The sequence below is a fragment of the Megalops cyprinoides genome, chromosome 23 (assembly GCF_013368585.1).
Source record: "Megalops cyprinoides isolate fMegCyp1 chromosome 23, fMegCyp1.pri, whole genome shotgun sequence".
Classification (NCBI taxonomy): Eukaryota; Metazoa; Chordata; class Actinopteri; order Elopiformes; family Megalopidae; genus Megalops; species Megalops cyprinoides.
This window is the reverse complement of record NC_050605.1, coordinates 6,847,501-6,863,070: the sequence shown is the minus strand read 5'-3', so window position 1 is coordinate 6,863,070 and position 15,570 is coordinate 6,847,501.

The window sequence follows — 15,570 nt, the reverse complement described above, 5'->3', positions numbered from 1 at the left end:
GTCAGAGGGAGAGTAGGCTTTTCTGGGGTTTACAGTGAATGATGGAGCGCGAGCAGCATTTGTCAACCCTGGGGTTTTTAGGGGACAAGTGGGGACGTGGGGGTGCCAGGTATAACTCACAAACCCTCAAAGGCTGAATTCTGAATGACAGGATAACAAATCAGTCCCCGCAGCAGCTCTGTTAACCTCGTCAGTGCCAGTAATAACATTTAAAGACGCTAAGCTCCTAAATTAGCGAATCTGGACCGCGGAGATATTATTTATGCTTGTCTCTGATACTGAAAGAACTAGTTTGATGGGTAAATTGTGTTTAATTCTTGGAAGAAGCTTTTTTTCTGCACCACAGCGTGATATGAGATTAATCCCTTGACAACCTTTGCTACGCACTTCAAATGACTCCCAAATATCGTTGCCGAGATTTTCAGAGGGAGGAATGGAAAAGAGCACAAAGTCCGCCCAAGCCCCCCACACACTTGCCTCATCTTGTCACAAACCTCTTCTGCTTGTCTCCTCTCATCCAAAACCCCTCCCCCTCACCTCCTCTCGTCCAAAACCCTTCCCCTCACCTCTTCCCATCAAAAAACACCTCCCCCTCACCTCCCCACGTCAAAAAAACACCTCCCCCTCACCTCCTTTCATGCAAACCCCGCACCTCTCTCCTCCTCTCATCCAAATCACCTCCCCTCCTCCGTACGCAAAACCTTTGGCCTCACTTCCTGTCCGTTCGAGGCCCTCCCTATTGCTTCACAAACTCCTCCCCCTCATCTTCAAAAACCTCACCCTTGCTTCATCAGACCCCCCCCCCACCAACCACGCACAAACTTCCGCCCCCTTCTGGAATCAAAAATTAGAAGCTCAATGTCATGAGGCCCTGCATGTGCAATGGCTTTAAAAAGGAGATGGATGCCACTGACACGTAGGGAAAGCCATTACAGTTTCATCTGCATTCTTTTCAAAAGTGAATTTGCCACATTAAGCTCCTCTTTTTTTTTTCTCACAGAGGAAAATGGCAAGGACAAAGGCAAGGGCCTTCCTAAAATAGGACAGCATGCTTGTAGTAACAGGGCGCTATCACATCAGAGCAATGTCAATGCCCAATATATGGCGTGTAGTTGTGTATGTTCCTAATAACAATTCTTTTCAGTCATACTTTTTCTTCTAGTTGTTTTGTAGCATTTAGACCCCAATTTCAGTTCAAGGTCTCCAGCTGCCCACTCTGCTCTGGCTGCTTCTTCAGCTCTCTGGACCGCAGGATCTTCATTGTTCTTTTGATACTTTTACAAAGCAATACAGAAACACCAGAAAACAAATACGCAAACGACCTCCTTTAATTCCTTAGCGCTCTTGCTGTTGCTACCGTGGTAACAATACAGGGCCCGCAGTCAACTTGATGGGAGGTACCGTCAGAAACCTCGTAGCCTACTCTGGAGCACTTTTCAATGCTACCTTCGGACCTGTGCCAGATTGATGTAGTCCCTGGTGTGGACTGCGCTCATGCATGACCAATTTAACTAAATAAAAAGAGGCTCCCAGAGAACTCCAGGGGGATGTATGGGAAAGCACCCACACACACACACTCCCTCCTTCAGCAGCTACACAGCGACGTTCCAGCATTGCTCCAATATTGTTCCCACTTTCTTACAGTGCAGGAGAGAAACTAGGGGAAGGGGGGCATGTGTTAGGTTTAGTCCCCCTAACCCCGACCTTGGATCAGTTTAATCCTTTTCCATAAAGTGGAAATGGGCCAGATGAGGGTTAAATTAGCTGATCCTGGATCAGATGATGGGGGCAGAAAGTACTCACAGCTGTATAGCTGCATTTGCCTACAGCTTGCAGAGGAGAGACTGTCTGACTTCTCTTGGTCTGGGTCCAAACCCTGGGGTGTCTGGGCCCGTTTCTTGGGACAGAATCTCCTCGTGGGCCGCACAGCTCAAGACATTCCAGCTGTCAGCACAAATAACTCTTCCTTCTGATTTCATGATCTACTTTTAAACATTTTTTCTGTCTCCAAGATACATACTGTAGCTTGTTTTAAAATATCACTTGTTACTTTTTAGTGCTGTAGCTGGTGAGTCTGTGATATAATGTTGCACTATGCGCATGTGTGTGATTTTTGTTTATGTCTGTATTATTATATGTGTATTGTCTTTACAGAACCCCTGTAGTTGAGATACCTTTTCTCAAGGTTTTTTTTTCCAGTTAATAATAACTATTTGTGATTAATTGAAGGTCAGGCAGTAATGTGTCTGAAAATGCCTTTAGCTACAAAAGAACTACATTTTTACATTTACATTTAATTACTTAGCAGACACCGTTATCCAAGATATAATTTTTACATGCTATCCATTTATACAGCTGGATATTACTGAGGCCATTCTGGGTTATATACCTTGCCCAAGGACAGGAGGGCAGGCAAAAACGTAGTCAAGGAACAGGCAAGGCAAAAACCAGCAAAATCCAAACAGGAAAACAGGCGGGAAACGAGACAGGCAGAAAACACTGAAACGATCTGGCAAACAACACAGCGACAAGCAGGGTAGATATAGGGCTGGGCTGATTAGGTGATGGGAAGCAGGTGTGCAGGCAGGCGGGTGGAGACAATCAGGTGGGCGGAGACAGGGCGGAGAGCGGGGCAGGGCTAGAACACAAGGAAAACAAAGGCACATGGACAGGGAAAAACAAAAACACAACAGCTAGGGGGCGGGAGCCCTGACAACACCACACTGCTGCCCTAAAAGGTGGGACTACATGTTACAAAGAATGCTACAAAGAATAATACAAGTATGAGAATTACGAAAAGGGCCAGCAACTTATATTTTTGTTTACTCTGTGTGCTGGTTATACGACATACCAAAAACACCGCAGGCAAACTGCCTCCCTAATCCATCAAGTAATCCAGGGCTTTCTGGAATAAAAGGTAAAACATGACTCACTGTAACGGAGATCAAACTGTCTCACTCAAATTCACTGAGGTCTGCCTCAGCATTCTAGGAAATGTTCACAGGCAAAGAAGTAGAAACTTACACGCTATACACATCACTGTACTGCTTTTTGTAGCTTTTACTCTGTCTCCCTGCTTAAACTTGCACAGACACAAATTGTAAATACTTCCCTAGTATTATACCAGTGTGTCATTAGCACATAGTAGCAAATTGTAGATGATTTTAAGGGCCACACATTTAAATCAATTTCTTAATTGGGCTACACATCAAATTGAATCAAGACTGAATGTTATTGGGAAAAAATAAATGGATAAAATACAGTATTATCAATACAATAAAAGAACACAAATTACAAAAAGACCATTTTGCAATGTTAAATATGTCCATTCAAAGCACTACCAGGGCAAGGAACATATTACATTTGAATATGGAGTAAGGACTCAGTTCATTTGATCAAAATTCTCTGTAACCTCTGTATGAGTTTAAAAACCACTCAACAGAGAATAACAGTTCCACTTTGGAAACTGGGCAGTCAAGGCACATAGCAACGCACTGTGATAAATATGGAGTACATCAACACACCAGTGAGAACGTCTGAATCCTCAGCAAGGCCCTGCCCTGTCCAGTCGGGCATGAAAGATGTTCTAAGTAAACCCATGTCCAATTACGAAAACAGCGTGTGCTGGAAACTCTGTCAGAACATAGGTGCGGTGGTGTAGTATGAATTTCCAAGATGACAGAGCCTGGAAATTTACATAAGCCTACATTTTCGTTTCATATGGGTATACTTGAAGACAAAGACAACATGGAAATTCCTAATGAGACTTATGACTTATGAGTCCTAATGTGTCTTGACCAATGCAAGCTGGCTGTGTGGGGTGTCTGTTTGGCTGAACATTAGGGAAATACCAACACATTATTTTTCCAGAAACACAACAAGCCAAGTCTCCGTCATTGCTTCTGAAACACTAACGACACACAAGTCTCAACCCAAGACAGAAAATCATGATTTAAATTGTAAACAAGGCCTAGATTAGGAGAAAAGGTGGTCTGTGCAGAAGATAGATGACTTTGTCAGGTGTGCTCATTTTCCACTGGACTGCTATTGCAAGCCAACTGGTTTTAATGATAAATTCACAACCATAGCCAGCTGATGAACTAGGTAATTTTAACGTGTTCTTGTCAATGTAATGGTTTTCATTTGTACACACAGAGTGAAAAAACTAAATCACTACTGATGTAGCTTACAACTTTCCCTGTGCTTTAAATTACGACAGTCCTAATTTTAATTTCTCAGCTGGAAAGTACAAAATGTGCCAAACACACATCACAGGCTCATATTAAGCACCGCACAATTTATACTGAACTGTTAGCCAGCATTCAAGACCAGCCAGTTGACCTAAAATAAAACTGGGGCCTAAACTAACTTCTCAATTTGAAAAAAATGGAAGCTAATTTTAGGGTGTCATTTTTGTTGCGCTTAAAGTTTATTTTTCCTCTTACACAGTGCAGTGTGTTATTGCTACAAATGTGAAACTGTGAAAAAGATTTTTGAAAAATTAATACACAATGACATGTTTAAGGTATTCAGCGATTAATAAAATGTACCGCTTACAATGTGTCTCTTTGAACGCTGATATCTGTTCCTTCAATTCATGCTTATGTGCACAATTATTATGTGGTATAATGCTATAATATAATAATGTGCATGATTTAAACTCTTGAGAGAATTTGAATTTTTAAAATAAAAGACACAACATGAGATCATCTCAACAGAGATGTACTTCTTGGTTACCTGTTAAAATAAAATTAAATAATGCTTAAACAACAGTCAATTTCCTTCTTTAATATCACAATCTTAGATAACATGAAACAATAATATTTTCTGAAACAACTCAAGAACTTATAACAGTTTTCTTGACTGACATTAGCTTCTTAGATAAATAGCTTATCAATTGACAAAGTTTTTTTTGAATTCGGCACAAATTACTTTCATGATTCAATTTCTGAACTGACCACTGGCTATGTTCAAATCTAAAAGTTGTGTATCAGAAATGAGATACACATGAAAAATCTGTCAACCAACAGATAAAAGAATGAATTTATTGCTGATTATTGCTGAAGCCAGTCATTGACTTTCCATATAGAAACTGCTTTTAACATTTTTAAATCAAATATACATATTTTGTCTTTTCAGTTTGAACAAAGATAACTCTACGTAGAATGATCTGGGTTTATCCAGAACATTGTCCCAATAGGCTGGTATCAGCCTACTGGTATATAATACATAGTAATGCAAATATTAACATTTCACCTTATTAGCTGCCCATTTAGACTATTTTTGAACTTTTTTGATTTAGTGAACATATAGTTCATGTTTCAACTTAATACTCTACAGCTCATTTCAATTTGTCAATTTCTTTCTCCTCACATTGTAGTTGCAGACTCAGGCTATTCAGATGACCCATGAGGTCAGGTAGAAATGCAACATCCTTCCAACTGGCATCTGTCAATTCAGATGTGGGACAGGAAACGAGTGATGTGCGGAAGCAATGCCACACAGCTGTGCAGCACCTTTCCTCGACTTAGCCACCTTATTTCTGTGTGCGTCACTAGGTCTTCATAGGAAGAGGAAATTTAATTTGAAAGTAAAACAAACCGGTGTAGAAGAGGAGCACATGACACTGACCAGTTTTACTATTACAGTTCCCATCACTACTTACCAGCGTTCATCGAACAACATACTACACAGCGCTTGCTGACGTGTAATACAATGAAAGGGCGGTAAACCGGGGTGCTCTTTTGACATTTCGGCTGCCAGCCGTTTATGCTCGCCTGTCATGCAGGGAGGTCCATCTGTTGTAATGGAAACAGCAGAATTCAGAGGCACATTCATTTTTCAGCAAGCTTGACAAACTGCCTTGTGTACATCCTCCCCTTGAGCAGGATTGTGTAGTGACTTCGGTGAAAGCAAGTCTTTCATTTCAGAAGTTACCGCGCTGATGCAGCTAATCCACATGCAGAGCTGGGCCACATCTCCGATGTTACCGGATTCATCTGCTGCCAAGCTAACTGCTGGAGCAGAGGTTATCTTTATTTTCAATTGTTCAATCAAGTCGGCACACTGATCTGATATGCGTCTTGTTACAGTTCCGTTGCTCGGCTGCAGGAGTTTTATTCTTCTGATAATCTCATTTTTGCTGGTGAGATCATTCATAAAGCACTCTGCAGCCTGTAAAAAGCAGTCTTTCACAAATTCACTGAACGGGGTTTCCAGTGTTTGGCTAGCAACCATGAGATTTTGAATGATACTAAAGTCACTGCCTCTGACACATCACACATAGCACATAATGGTTTTTGCTCTGTGATGACTGACTTATTCAAACGACTGAGACACAATTCTCTACCAGCAGATGTCAGGGGGTATTTACTTTAGCGTGCTTTGTGGTGAACTTCAAATGACCCTTGCGGTGACCTAGGCTTTGCAAAAGGAAATACTCTTGCTGCACAGTTAGTTCAGTCACAGCATACAGTTTTCCCAACTCACCCTGCACTCTCCTACCTTCTGTGCTTACTTTCTGCATTGCCGCTAAAGCTGACTTATTTAAAAATAAACCAATAAATATCAAGAATGAATGCATAAATAAATAAATGAACAAATGTTGAGAATACATGTAAAAATGAATGAATAAATGTTGTTCATTTATTTCTGTATAACTTCATTTCCACACTTATTTGCTTATGTATTTCTACATGGTTGATGGTCGGTGCTTATGTTTATGGTAAGTGCTATTTAACTAGTTAACCAGCATGTCTTGACTAGCCAGAGGTCAGCACCCCAAAATAATTTATTTATTTTTCACAATATCACAGTTACACAATATTCTGAGAGCTGTGATCGTTTTTCACTTTTAAGAAATTCCATAAAGAAACTGTGAAGCAAACTGTTTTGAATACGAATTTGAACGTTTGATGATTGCAATTTTACGTTAATGACCTATAGCCAGATTTTACGCCGCTCTGAGAAGGATTCTATTAGAATGCACAAGCCCATACCTTTCCTCTTTTCTTTTATAGAAAACATGAATGCTAAGTCAATTCTACATCCAGTTAATTCTACATCCAAAACGTGCAAACACGTTTCGCTGTCGGTCATCGGCTCGAATCCCTCCATCTGTGACCGAGCTTCTTGGACCTGTAGGATGGGATAGCTGTCCCGCACACGCCAACAAATTTACATTAAACTCTCACTGGCATTGCTGAATGAAGGATATGTAGCCAGCTTTAACTGTTCTTCTGTTATTGTTATCTGTTGATTTAGTCGAGTGCAAGTTTAGAGTATATTTTAAAAGTCTGATAATAGGCAGTTAAGAGGATTTGTGATTGCTCGCTTCAGAGCCACAGGGGGGCAGCGGAAGAGCCGCATGTGGCTCCGGAGTTGCAGGTTGTCGACCCCTGACTTGGCCTGCTCATTTTCTCAGCAGCAGCAGCGACCGAGAATTTAACAAGAACGCCAGAACCGTCACTTAGGATACCACCCAGAAACCCAGTGAACAGCCTAGTAGCTTCTGTAGCAACAGTGAACAGCTTGTGATGCAAAAACTAAGGCTTTGAAATAGTTTATTCAGAACCGATTAAAAAAACCCTCGACAGAACACGTTTCACTCAATGAGTCATGTCCAGCCATGCCATTGGCTAGCCCACAAAGGATCAGTTTTTTGTATTCAGCTGGGAAAAGATAAGCTATTTGTAGAGTCTCTTATGTAACCTGTTGGTAATCTAATATAATCTTGTAAACTCTGTAAAACGCACTGAATAGGAGCGTCTGTTTGAGCATATAAGATCTAAGAATTGTAAACTATGTAAATTGCTGGATAGCTTCTATGCAGTTTATATAATATAATGTATCAGTTTATAGAGCTTGTTTTTTTGAAGTCCCTGTAGCTATCATATTTTTCCCTAACCATATCCATCAACAGCTATTGTAAATATTCTATGAAGCCCTCCATGTGAAATAGAACATACAGGCACTGAATACGTTTGCCCACTTCTGTTGCTAATGAACTCAAGTGTCAAAGGATTGTTTGCAGAATGGTGTGTAAGACCACCTAACCTCTTTCTCATGTCAAAGGCAGAAGAAAAGGAATAAATTAATAAACACATGGTCCATATTTATTTACGTCTGTGTATTCTTAGTCTTATACTCTTAGCGTTGACATGTATTTATTTGTTTAATAATAATTAGTCAGCTTTCATCCTTCATAGTCAAGGAGCATCAAATGTAAATTCCGAAACTGCAAAATATTTTATGTCTCTTTACATTTGGCTGACAGACATTTTAATTATCTTCATGCATATTTTAAAAATATAACAGTCATAATTATTATAATAATAAAATTAAAATAATATATGTCTACAAGTGTTTCCAGCCATAGGATCCCTAGCACACACAGTATGAAATGGGAAGTGTAGAAGTATTCACCAAGTATGTAATATTATAAAAACACATTGTGTAGAACTAAGGAGACCACACAGAGTATGTCGAGGACACAGATTTAAGTGACATCCAGACCAAGTGAATGTATCTGAACACAAAGGAGGGCAGAATGTCTTTCATTTAACCTCTGATAATATATACAGTATGTGAAGGAACAGTAGGATGTCTGCAGCTGTGATGAGTGACCTTCTCATGGGATACTTGTGGCCATGACTTTGCCTCGACTCTGCCTGAAGAGTTGCTTTCAGCCCACCAAGGAAAAAAAAAAACCTTAACCAGAGAAAAAGTGCAGAGACGCAGTGATGTTTGCGCAGGGAGGAGACCGGGGTGAATCTTGTGCCAGTGCGCTCCATATGACAAGCAAAGACAAGGATCTCGCAATCTGGGCATGAGATTGGCCGGCCCCGCAGCCTCCCTGGCTCCCAGGCAGAGGGGCAGTTTCCTGCCTGCAGGGGACAGCAGTGGGCTCTTAGCTCGGTTGGCAGCCATTACGGCTCGTGAGGAGAATGGCGATGGAGTGTCAGCTGGCAGCCATTACGGATCCTGGGATATCCTGTGGGTGTCTGCGCTGCAACGAACACTCTGGGAGCAGGAGACCGTCTGGCACGGAGGGCGGGTGATTCACATGTCCTTATAGTTTTTACACTCTCCTCACAGAGTTCCGCTCTGCTCATAACTGTCAGCTTTTAGTCTCTCCTCATAGTCCGGCTCATTTTATTACTGTCAGACCTTACTGCGTCCATTCAAAATCAGTCTGCTGGCTGTATTACTGTCAGTGACTCCACATTTAGAGATGGTAACACCATCACCACTGAACTTTTAGTTCTTTCAGTGCATGTGAGAATCTACTTACTATTCTACAGCATTCAGGGGGCTGTTGGTATAATCTGCATTCAGTATTAATCTTGAAGAATTAAGAATTGCAGAATTAAGATTATGATGTGATATGCATTCTGATATTCTGCAGTTTTTTGTGTGGGGGGTGTTGTTTATTTAACCTACAGGGTCTTGTCTCTTAGTTTTGATTCAGTGATATTCTATACTTTTTTAGGAGACTGTTTATTTAATCTGAATTCAGTGATATTCCTCAGTTTTTAGAGGTCTGTTTATTTAATCTGCATTCAGTGATATTCCGCAGTTTTAGAGGTCTGTTTATTTGCTTTTGATTTATTTACTGCTTGTGCGCTGAGTGACCCCTCCCTGTCTGTAACAAGTGCTCTGAACAGCCCGACTGTTTCACAGCCTGTATATCATTAGCATTTCATTAGTATACCATTAGCATGTGTACATGTGGTGTTAATGACAAGAAAAATGATCGCTTTTTTTTTCCAACGATAAAATAAAGATATGACAGGAGATGGGTGCTAGGGAACATAAATATCCCCAAATGCTTGATGTCGCACCAAATAAAGCCTGTGTGCAGACATCCCTGAACTTTTACATCTTTTAACAGTTATGGGAGAAAATGTATGTACACTGAAATGTTGGCAGTAAATGGGCTCATGCGAAGGACTGTGGTGAACAATGTTATTCCCATTTGGTACATCGATGCGTTGCTTTGAGAAAACATTGATGGGCAAAATACAAATGTGGATTTTTGAAGGGATCTGGAGTTTGGCTAACTCATGAGGACAGCAAGCTTCAGAGCGGAAAAAGCAGACATGCATTTTAATCTTATTTTAAACTAAGTATTTAATGCCAGTAAAAAATGAATAAAAAACCTAACTGCACCTTTAAAAGTGCAATACAAAATATGATAGACTTACCTTTTAATCTGATGATTCAAAGGTTTTTTTTTTATGATACCTTCTGAAGTGCCTGAGCAATAAAAGGTAGAAATCTCAGTTTGGCAAGGAGTGATTTCTTGTGAATGAGTTGTCGGAATAAACAGACCAGCTGCTGGTGAAGTCACTGAATATTTAAGACGGGTAAATGCATGGTCAGAGAGGAGTTGTGTCAGGACTACGGGAAAGCAGGTCTCCAGGGCCTCCTGTCTAACTGAGTACCAGACACGCATTTTCACAGGCAGCTATATGCTGCAAACTTTTTAAAATGACCTCTGATATTACAGTGGATTGTGATTTTTTGGTATGTCTAACATACTGAATTGAATCAGTGTTGCCAAAACATTGAATCAATATCCCCCAGGCCTCTTGGATGCTGAATGAGCCTGACTCTGGGCTTGAATTCCGCCTTCACTATTATGGAGTGGTGCCCCATGGACTCCACACATGTACCTTGTTCTTTTAGTTTTGTCTGAAGAAGCTCCAGTTTCCAAATTATGTTCACTGGTAGCGGCAGTCTGCTACCTTTCTGGCCGTGTTCATTTTACAACAGCAAGCTCTCAGCCTATGATTTAGTCTACAGCATCATAGGAGATTGACCTTTTTGCCCGTGTTCACTTTGCGACAGAACCTCAGCCTATAGCATTTCAGCCTGTGTTCTGCGTACAGTAGTAGCATAGCCTGGCTTTATTCTACAGCAGCACAGCAATCTGCAGGCTTTCAGCTGGTGTTCACTGTCTACAGCAACACAGTCTGTAACCTTTCAGCCTGAGCACAGCCCTGAGTGCTCTCTTAAATCCCTCCCCCTCATGAATACATTAACCAAATGTCTTAAACTAGGCTTAGCTTGGGGCTTTGCAGCACATCACATCCTATTACCTACTTTAAATCATTAATGTGACATCGTTTTCACTCAATTTCCAACACCCACGATTCAAATTTCCATATTTCACTGAGCTGTTGGTGCGGCCCGCTGCAAAACGCAGAACACACGCACGGCACAGCTAAGCGGCGTCGAGCCTTCAGCTGTTAAATCTTTCAGTCACAGGTCAGTGTTGCCAACAAACGTCACCGACACATTGATGGTGTGTTTATATCAAAGGAAGATGTTAGGAGTCCACTCATTCACTCTTCCAGGGCTGTTTTGGAGGAAGACCGTTGTGAATCTTAAAAAAATGACCTCTGTGCTGTGAATCACAGACTCGCTTTCGGAGTTCAGGCATAACGGTGATGTGGTTAAAAAATATATAATGTAAACACCAGGGATGGACATACACTTTTTTTTTTCTGGTTGCCCTTCAGGCACCTAATTAAAAATTTAGATTGCCCCAAGTGCAACCATTCCATTACTTTAGAATTTTGAATTTTCCCAAGCCCAGTTTCTTCAGATACTACAGTGCAGCTTTTGCAGAGCTTATGGGAGAGCCATACAATCTGTACATATTTGGTATTTTTATTTAACATTTACCCATAAATAAGTTGCATGGGGTGATTTTTGGTGGCAACGTTGAGAAAACTGGGTTATGGAATGTTGCCAAGACATAAACATTAAAAACCTTCTTTACGATGAGTGCCGCAGTGATTCAGAACTTCCATTCAAGAAGCAAGGCACCTCCTTAAGCATAGTCTCCTTAAGTAGATCAACATGAAGGGCACTTCATATTGCAGCTGGATTAGGTGTGACCCGTTACAGACGTGCACATTATTGCTGGGTCTATGGTGCATTGTCATAGTGTCCATGGTGCACACTGCTACATTATCTGTGTAACAGCCAGTTGGAGCTACCATTAAACAATCTGTTATAGTATCTGTGGTGCACCCATTTACAGTACCCATAGTCCACCTGATTATAGTAACTGTGATGTACTCCTGTACAGTGTCTGTGGTGTACAGTATTAGCTTTCCAGCTCCGATAAAATATGTCCCTTCAGGTGTTCCAAGGAATGGTTTTGTAACATTATCACACCTGACAAAATGTACTGGCAAGCTGACATTATTACTTAAAGCTGGGAGCAAAAACGTTAATGTGTCTCAGTAACCCATCTGTTTATTTACTTCACAGTACGTTAAACTCATGTTTAAATTCAGAGGCACGGCTTTAGCGAATCTTACAGACACTTGCAAAATGACAAATTGAGCAGGTCCTATCATTTGTATTCCTGATAAGAAGCCTGAGTTTTTAGCTGCATGGTGACTGGAGACACAAGGTGCTCAGACTGCTAGTGGTCATGTCTTGATAGGACAGAGTGTCTAACAGACACACCCAGTATGAACAGCAAGGTGTTACAGAACTCATCACTGCAACAGAAAGCACTCACTAGGATGTGCAAGACATTACAGAACTCATTCCTGTAGCAGAAAGCACTCACTAGAACCAGCGAGGTGTTACAGAACTCATTGCTGTCTTTATTAGAGCCTCGACCGGCAATAATACTGAAAAAGTGAACTTCGAACAGAAGGTGTCAACCCACGGCTTTTTTTTTTTTCCTTTTTGTAAGAGTACATCAACACCTGCTCTTATTGTGGCATGGATAACATCAATAAAAGACAAAAGAAATATACAACTTATATTACACTGTGTTATGAACAAAATATAAATCTATAACTCTGTTATATTTACAAAATTATCTTTAATTTCAAGTTGAGACGTTAAGATACGTTTGTTTACTCTCTAACTTTGTTTTGAGCTCCATTCATGACTTTGATTGTCTTATTATTGTAGTTTTATTATTTTCATCATTGTTTTTATTACTATTATTATTATTGTGACCACCCCGTGCTGTCAATCACTCCATCCCACCCCCTCTTTACAAAGCCCTCTATCCCACTTGTGAGTGTGGAGTCTAACAACAGTCGATCGGGTTACTGTGTCGCAGGATGTAACTTTGAGGATCACTATATTACGGGATGTTATTGTATCACAGTTGTTATTGTGAAGATCACTATCAGGCAGGGTGCAATTGTGAGGGGGCTCTGTGTACTAGGGCATGGCTGTGATGATCACTATATGGCAGGGTGCAATTATGGGGTTCACGATCTGGCAGCTCACCTGGAATATTTGACATGGCTAAGCCACTCTGTGGAGCTAAAACAAAGTATTCTCTCCAGGTCTGGAGTCACATAAACAAAACATGTCATCTTCCATGGCGATGGTAACGCAGTGGAACATCACTGGAGTTATAGGGCTTACTGTCCAAATCAGACAGGCCAACAGCACTGCATCTACATAAGGGAGAATGCAGTGAAAACAGCCGGCGTATATAGATACGCAGTCCAGAGCACTTACATTGAAAGGGCAGCTCTGTGATATTCTGATAGTCCTGGACATCCTCTCACAGCCACCCGGTGATCAGATGCTAGTCAAGCTCATTCTCTAACAGCACGTCACAGCTCTGTGTTCGATTGCTAGTCCTGTATACACACTGCCCCCACAGCAGCATTGATACAGGCCTCTCCTCCTGCTCACAGCTCTGTGATCGGCTAATGGATCTGCCCATAATACCCCTATACAGCACAGTTCACTGTACTGTAAACTTTACAGTAAACTGTAAAATGTTTCACAGCGGCAGGTGGGCAGAGGCCACGGGTTCAAATCCAGCGATGTTCCACAGAGTTACATGTGAAAAAAAAATCCTGGCAAATGTGAGCCAGGCTGCTTTGTTCAGTGAAAACTGGGTACAATATAATTTTTCTTTATCTTCAAAACAGAGGAAATTTCACATTATACATAAACCAATACAAAAAAACATGTTCTTTTTAGTTGTCCATACAGAGTCAGAGTGCTTTAAGAAATGGGTTTGGACATGAAAGTTAATGAGGATGCACGATCAAAAGTAAGTCTTTTCTCCTTCGCAACAGCAGTAAATTGTACAAACTCCTCAAAAAAAAAAAAAAAAATTAAAAAAAAAATAACAGCGTCAACAGGATTAATAAAAAACAAATAAAATAGACAGACAAAATTTCAAACCAAAAGTAAAAAGACACTCTAGATCTAAATACCTACCAGCTAAATGCACTGCTCCTGTTGGAAGCAGTTTCATAAGGTAATAAATACCCAAAAAAGGAAAAAATAAATTATACATAACATACTAAACGTAGGAACAGCTGACCATCATAATTATTATTAATATTATTACACTAGAGGCAGATTGATTGAAAAAATACAGTATTTAAATACAAAGAAAACACTGACATGCAGAATGTGATGAGTTCCTCCCAACAAGAACAGCAGTGTGAAAGGACAGCAGTGATCTAATCAGATCAAATTAAATGGGGATGAAAGCTACACCATTTCCAAGAGCTGAGTTAAGGGGTTCAGCCCTATATCAGACTGCTAAAGACAATGAGCCAGTTTCATTGATGGACACTGCGAAGCCGTGGCAATGGAACCGTTTGATATGAGCTGGTGATGGGGTTATTAGGAGTGTGTAATGTACAGCCTTTACAGAGGGTGTAAACTCACAACTCAGCCTTTACAGAGGGTGTAAACTCAAAACCCAGCCTTTACAAAGGGTGTAAACTCACAACTCAGCCTTTACAGAGGGTGTAAACTCAAAACTCAGTCTTTACAGAAGGTGTAAACTCATAGCTAAGCCTTTACAGAGGGTATAAACTCATAGATCAATCTTTACAGAGGTCATAAACTCAACCTCAGCCTTTACAGAGAGTATAAACTCACAGATCAGCCTTTACAGAGGGTATAAACTCACAGCTCAGTCTATACAGAAGATATAAACTCATAGATAAGCCTTTACAGAGATTCTGTGAGTAGATAAGCAAGCCCCCTGAGGAATAAGCTCAACACAAATCAAGGATAATTGAGTGATTCTCAAGAGCTCCGAGGGTAAAATGCTGACTGCATCTCCAGAAACCTCACACCATGGCTCCTTTCACATTCTGTACCACTGTTTTCTCCCTAAACTAATGCAGGGCTGCTCCCTTTGTAAACCAGGGAACTACAGTAATAAGGGTTTCTCTTGGGGAAAGTCATGGTTCTTGCGGGTCCCTTCCAAACCGGGAAAGGGGAAACAAGGTTTGGAACGCAGAGTAATGGATAAACCAGCACATGAACTATTTTTTTGTACACGCATACTCATAGTTCTGAGGTTGTGACACCCCCATACAGCTAGGGAGAACCTCAGTCATATACTGAGTACCATATCCTTCCACAAGAAGTGCAACTGTTCAGCATCCATGGAAAAAAAGCAATAATATATTCATATATATTTTTTATAAAATGATTGCAAACATAGCAGGTGTGTAAGTTATGAGGAAGGAAAGGTGAAGTTTCATCCCCCGAGCTGCTAGTATACAATTTTTTTTCTCCTGTGGCACCCACTCCTCCTCC